General features: G+C 34.4%; 1 long non-coding RNA gene across 1 annotated transcript; it reads right to left on the reverse strand.

Annotated features, from left to right (window-relative positions):
• LOC145715415 (uncharacterized) lies at positions 1-8,671 on the reverse strand. The gene is made up of 3 exons (XR_014137551.1): positions 8,574-8,671; positions 2,666-2,716; positions 1-94 (listed from the first exon to the last, which is right to left on the reverse strand). It is a non-coding gene; the product is annotated as an uncharacterized LOC145715415 (long non-coding RNA).
• Between the last annotated feature and the right edge of the window lie 311 nt (positions 8,672-8,982).

Consider the following 8,982-nt stretch of genomic DNA (forward strand, 5'->3'; position numbering starts at 1 on the left):
GAAGACAGCCATGCCTAAATATCCTCAGCTTACCTCTGAATGTCACTAATGGCATTTGCTCCTTAAGCAAGAGCATCACGTTGCTGACTTTATCCTAGACAAAGCACAGGAGGTCAACACATTACAAGCATATTAAAAATATTTTTTTAATTCCCCTTTTTTTCTCACTTTTGGTGCATGTATTTTCCTATTTTTTTCCTTAATTCAATTTAACACTTCCCCAGGTTATATATTTCAATTACTATCTTCATAATCACTAAGCTAGTTTTTATTCAAATCAATTCACCATCTTTATGTCAACTATAAGCAAAATGTTTTAATAATATTTGTGGCTATATGTAAGAATAAAATGTTTATGTTATTTTGTGCTTGATGAATTTATAATTCATTGGAAGAGAATCACCTAATTATAAACAAAACAATGAAACAAAAAAACACACTGTTTTAAAATAAAATAATATTTTGTTTTATACTAAATGGCATAGGAAAGAAATAGCCAACTACTTATATATAGCTATCCTACAGTCTTAACATTCTTCTGAAGACCACATTTGTCCATAATATTACAGCATTATGCAAAACCGACCAGACAAGTAGGAAGTAGCAAGTACTCTGAATACTTTTAAAACACAGGCATGCTGGAAATAAGAGGGGAAATATGAAGATTCAGGAGCTGTCACATATGTAAAATTTTTTAGGAATGCACTGGTCTAAGGCAAGCCAGGATAGCCTATCTTAGCTAAAAGACAAGTTGTTGCACCATATTCCCCTATCAATAAATCACAAAGTGGTATAGCACTTGGTAGGTCTCATTGGAATTTTGAAGCCGTATGTACTGAGCTGGAGAAAAACTCTACAACCTATTCTCAGGGCATTTGAAGGGTTATCAATTTTAAGTGAGGCCAAAAGGGGCCTCAGTGGTGGGTGGTGGGTGGGTGACTCAGTTGGTTAAGTGTCTGACTTTGGCTAAGATCATGATCTCACAGTTCGTGAGTTTGAGCCCCGCAATGGGCTCTGTGCTGACAGCTCAGAGACTGGAGCCTGCTTCAGATTCTGTGTCTCCTTCTCTTTCTGCCCTTCCCCTGCTCTCTCTCTCTCTCTCTCTCACTCAATAATAAAATAAACATTCAAAAAAAAAAAATAAAAGTAAGTAAATTTAAAAAAATTAAGTGGGGCCAAGAATAAGAAATGCCTCTGTAGCAGGCCCCAGGCTATAAAGATATCTACTCAGCCATGCCAGTCATATGACCCAGCAGATCTGATAATGTTAGATGTAGCTCTGGTGAATATGGACGCTGTGTGGAATCTCTGGAAATTACCAACAAATGTTATTGCAGAGCCCTAGGGTTCTGATGGAGGCCATCATCCTTCTGTGGCAGAAGACTGGCATGCTAATGTTCTTTATCATGAGAGAATAGATAATTCTGTGCTCATCTTGAGTCAGTTATTGTCTGAATCACGAAATCGTATAGTTGAGTGGTGCTACACAATCCATGATACAATAGAAACAGTACATTTAGGATCATATCTGAGGTCTACAAGATATAAGTAAGGTTAGAGGGTTATTTTATTTTATTTATTCTCCTCATTCTTTATTCTTGCCTTTTAAGTTTGTTTCCTTCATAAACTATGTGCATGCAAGCCTGTTTCTCACCCTCTGCTTTCTGGAGGTATCTGTGCTATCCAAGCAAGTAACTTAACTTCTCTCCACCTGCGTGTCTTCACTGGATTGAATTGGAAAGCAATAAGTAATATTTGTCTCGGGGGTGCCTGGGTGGCTCAGTCAGTTAAGTGTCTGACGCTTGGTTTCCCCTCAGGTTATGGTTTTACGATTCGGTGAACTGAGCCCTCCATCGGGTTCTGCACTGACAGAGCAGAACCTGCTTGGGATTCTGTCTCTCTCCCTGTCTCTGCACCTCCCCTACTCGCCACCCCCTCTCAAAATAAATAAATAAACATTTAAAAAATAATACTACATATCTCATCTGATTGTCATAAAGATTAAGTGAGGTACCAATTGTAAACCACTTGAAACAGTGCCTGGCACATAATAAGCATTTTATATGTTGTTAATAATTTCAGAACAGATGAGGATAAAATTTTTAAAGACTAAATATCACCTCATATATATATTTTTCCGTATATATATATGTGTATATATATATATATATATACATATATATATATATATATATAAAATTTTCTAAAATAAATAACTTCCTATTTATACTGCCTTAAACTCCCAAACTTTTCTCATTTCTAGGCCATTAGAATTAATGTTATTTAGACTCTAGTCCCATAATGAACTTCTGATGATAATGTAAAACATGAGATACTAGATCTCTCAACATAATGAAAATCTTTCACTGAGAATAATAATAGAATTCCCAAATGAACAAATTGAAGATGCTGGTGATAACAAAATCTGAGCAGTAGTTACAAACTACATTGATATCAAGGGAAGGACTTTAAACATACAATTTCCAGATTATCATTATAAGTAGATGGATGGATAGATAGATAGATAGATAGATGATAGATAGAAGATAAATAGATAGATTCCTACTTCTTGGAGCTGTGGAGAAAGGAAGCAGGTATAGGTATAGAATCTTACGAATCCTATTTCTAATGGTCCATTTTCTTAAGGAAGTAGGGAGGAACACACCTGTGATGTTTCCCTCAGACCACCGACAAGCATCCTGATTCTATCTTCCTCCTATAGAAAAACAGTTGATTCACATGAATATATATTCATTCAAACAGCCTCTAGCCTTGCACAAGAAAATACTTTTAAGAACTATTGAATTATTATTTCCTAATGTGCCATTTCTTCAAATATTCCACAAAATTATTCTCATAAGATCTCTTTTCCTCAAAAGTATAATGAAATACATTATTTTTATTATAAAGAAAAATATTTCTATGATTAATATATAATAGGCAAAATATATGTATTTTTTCATACTCTTAGAGAAAAAGGAAGTTTAATAAAGGTTTATATCTGCATGTAAGAAATTGGCTGACAGTGAAATCTGGATAACAACAACAAAATATCTCCCAAAGCCTTTTTCTTCAGTATTTTGGGTACTTGAAAGTATTGTTAAAATATATTTTTTCCATTTTCAATATTCTTCCTGTCATAAATGTTATTATCTAACATGGAGGCAGCCTTTATGTTCAGCTATCACCCACAGACATGAGCCACACTCCATGTATGCATTATAGTATATTAAAAAAAAAATCTCAGGTTGAAATATTGCACACAATCAAGTGCTGTTACAGGGATTTTATCACTAAGTGGATTTGGTAGAGAGTATTAAAGGATTCATCTAAGTATAAAAAAAAATCACTTGAGAATCATTCTTGTTTCTCATTTGCCCTCTAGGTAAAATGCTGCCTCTCTTCAATCATATTTTTGGAGACTAAAGTGTTATTGACTATACAGTCATTCTTCAGAGAACAATGTTAAACACATCTGCTCTGGATTCAACCCCTCCCCTCATCACATCAATCTATTGTTATGCAGAGAAAGAGGGAGAATGTATAATAGATGAGAAGTTTATTATTTTATAGCACTTGTCAACCTGACACTTAAAAAAAAACTGCATGGAAGTTTTGTTTTGAATAAATGACATTTTTCTCTTATGGAATAAAATCAATATTTCTTAGTAAATCAAAAGAAGATGTAGATTGCAAAGAATACAGTAAAGGTGTCTAATCATGTCTGAAAGGTAAATACAAGCACTATACCTTGTCACCATTCCATGCTGAGATATCGGCAATTTTCTTTTACCATTTACTTTAAATATTAGAGAGCTTGACTCACTTGACCTTAAAAGATACTGTATATCAAAGGTGGAGTGGAAATAGTTTCCAGATGCCAAAAAGAGGGACCTTTTGGGATCTTAAATTGTATGCATTGTTTTTACATATTTAATTCAGATTATTTTGTTTCCATGTAAGTCAGATCAATAAATGAAAGCTTGGTTTCTCCTTCAGTCTGAGATGAGGCCCTAATAATTCATCCTTCCCAATTATAAAAGAGAAGATATTCTTCTCAATTTCTTACCTTTGCATTCAGCTTTCACCTAGTTTATATTTCATGATACCAAAGTGTATTACTTACCAGACACCCACCAATACCAGAACAGCTCCCTTTGTGAAATATGTCACCATGGTGCTTAGAGGAGAGTATGAAATAATTGAATACATCACCAAAAAACATGCAAGCACAATGCTAATTTTCCTTGTCTTTATAACTAGATATCTCTATGTGGGGTCACATAGAGAATCCACATAATTCTACTAAATAAGTTATAAAAGGAATACAGATTTATTTTCTGTCATTGTTGAGTTTATACACAGGATAAGAAATAGACTGAAGAGTAAGATCCCATTAGAGGATCATAGAAGAAAGAACAGAAGACCAAATTGAGATTCCTCCACATGCCCAAACTGAAAAAAACAGGATAAAATACTCCTCTAACTGGAGCTCAGAGGGAAGACCAACAGTCCCAGATAAGTAGGGAGTTGATGTAAGAAAAATGGCTTTCAAGATACAGTAAGTAGAAGGGCTGACCACCTTGAATTTGAACAAATGACAAGTGATACATCACAGCAACATGGTATCAATGATAAAGACCATAGCTAATAAGAAAGGGGGGGGGGGATTGATGGTAAAGAAAGAGAAATAAAAGAAAGAAAGAAATTTAGTAAAGAAAAACAAAGAAATGAAATAAGGAGTTCATTTTGTAAGAAAACATAATGGAATGATCAGAGGAATATATAAAGACAAGAAAATAGAAAACAAATTCAAAAATCTAAGACCACAATGATGAGGTTAAAAACTATTATTATCTAAAAAGGGTAAGCTAAGGAAATAAATAATCAAAACAGACACTTGAAAGAACTATATTACAGAACATCCAATAATAGAAGCTCACAGGTGAAAATCCGGTCATTGGCCCGAAAGAACTTGTGTTCATCAGTGTGAACACAAAAGAGAAAACAAAGACAAAAAAATCAGAATCCAAAGCTTTTATTGATTAAACAAGAATATTTGTGCTTTTAAAAAAAAAAAGGGTAAGAAACATTGAACATCCTTGAAAACCTAAAATATGCTTGGATTTCAGAATATGTATGTTCATCTCCAAAACACAAAGCTCTGTTAACCTCCTTATCTCATTGCACCTCTGCAATAGCCACATGAGGTTAGAAGATCTAACTTTTTTTCTATTTAACAGATAAATGAACCGACGTGCACAGAAATTGACTTGCCCAAGATGAAGTGCAAAGGAAGTTAAGGAGAAGTTATCAATTTAAATCTTCTTACTTAGAGCCGATGCTCTCTTTTGTTATGGAAAATTGAGTGCAAGTGGCCAGGTAAGGAAAACAGCAGTGGTGTGGGAAATATTAAGTGTGAAATTCTGAAGGCAGGATTAGAGCATGGTCATTTATTTGTCATTTAAAAATGTCATATATTTCTTTGTATGTAAGTTCAGGTATTTTATTTCAAATGATGTCTCCAGAGAAAAACTGAAAATAACTCAAATGGGATGAAATACAGCAGCAGATTCCTATAGGGACCAATTACAAATAAACAGCCTCATTAAAGCTGTAAATGCTTATAAAGTACATCAGAGTAGGAACATCCAACAGTGAAGCACAGGTGTACACAGTTACTACCAATATTTAGCATAATTTAAATTTGGAACATAATTTAAAGTAATTTATGGGAAATGTAGGCATAGGAGGATCTCCTAACAAAATAATGATAGAAGAAACTGCAGTGTAAGATTGAGATGTCTACTTTGTTCTGTATTGTGTTCGTTCAATTTGCCCTCTCTCCCTATTTCTGTTTCTCCCTTCATTTTAGAAACTCTCTGGTGCTTTCTGTAATTCATTGATGTGCCCCACATTGACCTTCCCCCTTTGAAAATTATTCTGTATCTGTTCATATATTCTCCTCATTTAGACAAGTGATTACATTCTTTCTTACTTCTAAAGTTTTAGAACTAACTCTCATTAACATGACCAGGAGGATATTTACCAATATACATCTTAAAGTGCAAATACATTTCATAAGATGAATTTCTTAAAGAGAGGAAATTTAGAGGAATGGTTAATTAAGGATGATGGGACACAAAAAGTATGATTATAAATGCCTGGAATTAAAATTTCCATTTTGCTTTCTAATAACAGAAAACTGAATTTACCATGGTGGATTCATTTCTACCACACCCAATACATTTCATCAATATGAGTCAATGCATTTTTATGGAGACTAAAATGAAATGTAACTAGCAGAATTCATTTTAATGGTTTCAAAGTCAATAGTAAGTAGCTCTATAAATAAGAATGATGTCTAGGGAAAAAGTTAATTTATTCTCAAATTGAATCCACAAACTAAATTTACTGACTGTGATTTTTACGTATACATTGGGGAAAATGGTTATCTTACACTAAATTATTTGAAAATCACTTTTGTGCCTGCCTAGAACCTAGTTAAATTTGATTTTTAAATTGTTGAAACCTGAAAATGTAAGTAGTCTGTATGTGTGACCTTAATCAAAATATTAACACTCTTGGCTATAGTTTCCTCATCAATAGAATGACTATTGGATAAAGTAAATGAGGTGCTTTTAACTTTGGAACAAATAATCTTTTGTTAAGAAACTGTATGTTAGCCTCTGTCTTGAAGACATTTCTGAATGTCCTAGAATTTTATTAGCAAAATGACGTGTAGCTTCCTGTGTGCATTGCTTTGGAGAGAAGATCTATACATTTCATTAGATTCTATGCAAAGCAGACTACATGTTTCTTTATCTCTCTTTTATTGATGCTGTCATGTTCTATCTGTCGTTCCCTGAGTGCAGAAGAATAATCTATGAAGGTTGTTGAAAATATGGATCATTGGGACACACCAAAAAAGTTCCTGATTCAGGAGGTTTGGGGTCAAGTTTACATGAGAAACACTGCCATATGCCACAGGACCCATCAAAATTAAGGATGTGATAACCAAAATACAGTTTAGAGTATTTTAAAAATGATAAAACAATATGCTTTTACAGTCTGTGCTGATTAGTATAACAGATTTTCTGAGAAGCCAAGCCCCTTAACGTTTCTTTATTGATATGTTAATTTTTATGAAGATGGCTCTCCTGTCTACTTTCACAAGAAGGGCAAAGATTGAAGATGAAGATCCACTGAGTGGTTTTAAGTTTGTGTAGAATGTCTTATAAAAGGTTTCAATGTGTAGGAAAACAAAACTATTAACTAAAATAAGGTTTGAGTTCCATACACCCACTATACTACCCCTGCAGATTTAATGTAGCTGCTTTAGCTCTGGGGATTTTAGTTTGTTTGTTTGCTTGTGGTTATGGTTGTGTTTTTTTTTTTTTTTTTTTCTTTTTCCTCTGAATTGGAAAGATCTAATTTTCTTCCTATAAAGTGGCCATTTTTTTTTCTGCATTACTTGTAATTCTACAGAGGTTTATATATTAAAGGAACTCTAAAAACAATCATGTCACTATGGGAGCAAAGACATTACTTTTAAATTTCTTCATTCCATTCCTTATCACTTCCACAAAGTCATCTCCTTTGAAGTCATTGAAGTCTCCTCGAGAATTTTCAGGGGGCATGAGACAACACCAGTTATATTTCTAATTATTACTGATAAGAAATGGAAATATCTACTTTGTCCAGATGAGGTCATTAGCTAAAAGCTAAGGAAATGACTGCAATACATTAAAACATTCATCTAATTCACTCTTTAAAAAGTCCTGCCAGGCTGAAAAATGAGGAATTTAACAAAACATAAATGTTCTCATAAAGCCCTTTATATTCAGTTGCAGCAAATTAGGACTTTTTCTTTAAAAAAAAATACAATAAATAAATCACGGGTGTCTAACGCGTTTTAGGAAGTAATCATTAAATAAATGTCAAATAAATAACAAATTCAGACTTAGTAGAGTCTTTATTCAAGGGGATAGTTGTAAGGTGAGAAAAGGCGCTATTACAATAGAAAGTGCTAACCTTAGATCAACAAACGTCTTAAGAGTGAGTCAAAAAGGGCATTTCCCTTACAGAGAGAAGTGAATATAAGCTAGAAAGAGCAGGGTGTGGGCAGGTTGGATGAAGGGCTTGTATGATAGAATGGTGGAATAAAGAATGCTTTACCCTGGGGGCACCCAACCAGCTCCCTCATAGAGCATGTGACTCTTGACCTTGGGGTTATAAATTCTAGCCCCATGTGGGGTGTAGAGATTACTGAATAAAATCTTAAAAAAAAAAAAAAAAAAAAAGGAATGTTTTACCCTATTTACCCTGAACTCAGTCTATACCCAGGTGAGCTCTGAAGAAGGGCTGTAAGATGGCCCAGGCTGAGTGGCTCAAAAGCTAGGAACCTGGGGCAAGAGGAGAAGCTTGACCAAAATTTGGTTAATAAGCATTTGGTTCCAAAGGATCGGTGGGGATAACAGTTCATCAAATCATTTATGAGGCAGAGAATAGGAATCTGGAGAGTCTATGTCTGGTCATGTCAGAGGTAAACAAAGAGCATGCATGAGTCTTACCCAAGTTATCTAGAGAAGAGTGTTTCTTGCAGTTAAGCTGTACTCCAGAACCCCAAAATGTGGAGGATTTCTTTCCCTTCACTGTTTTCCAGGCTCACAGGAATCTGATAAAAGTCAACATAGTTAACAGATTTTTCCAAATGCCATAGTAAAATAGCACCTGCATTTTGTATTTCTACCTCATTGTACATTCTTTATAGACAGAAAATAATTCTCTTTGGTCTAGAGATGCCCTTCTCTTGGGGGAGGGGTGGGGTAGTAGAATAGGATATCTAGATGTGATAGATAAATGCAAAGCAGAGTAGAACGAGCTTCCCTCACTGGTGAAAATTCAGAAAAGGAGCCATTCAGCGATGCATACTGCCCTGTCACTGAATCGAGCTTTGCCATGGCCACCCCATACAGAAGT

Source organism: Panthera onca, chromosome B1 (assembly GCF_046562875.1).
Source record: "Panthera onca isolate mPanOnc1 chromosome B1, mPanOnc1 haplotype 2, whole genome shotgun sequence".
Taxonomy (NCBI): domain Eukaryota; kingdom Metazoa; phylum Chordata; class Mammalia; order Carnivora; family Felidae; genus Panthera; species Panthera onca.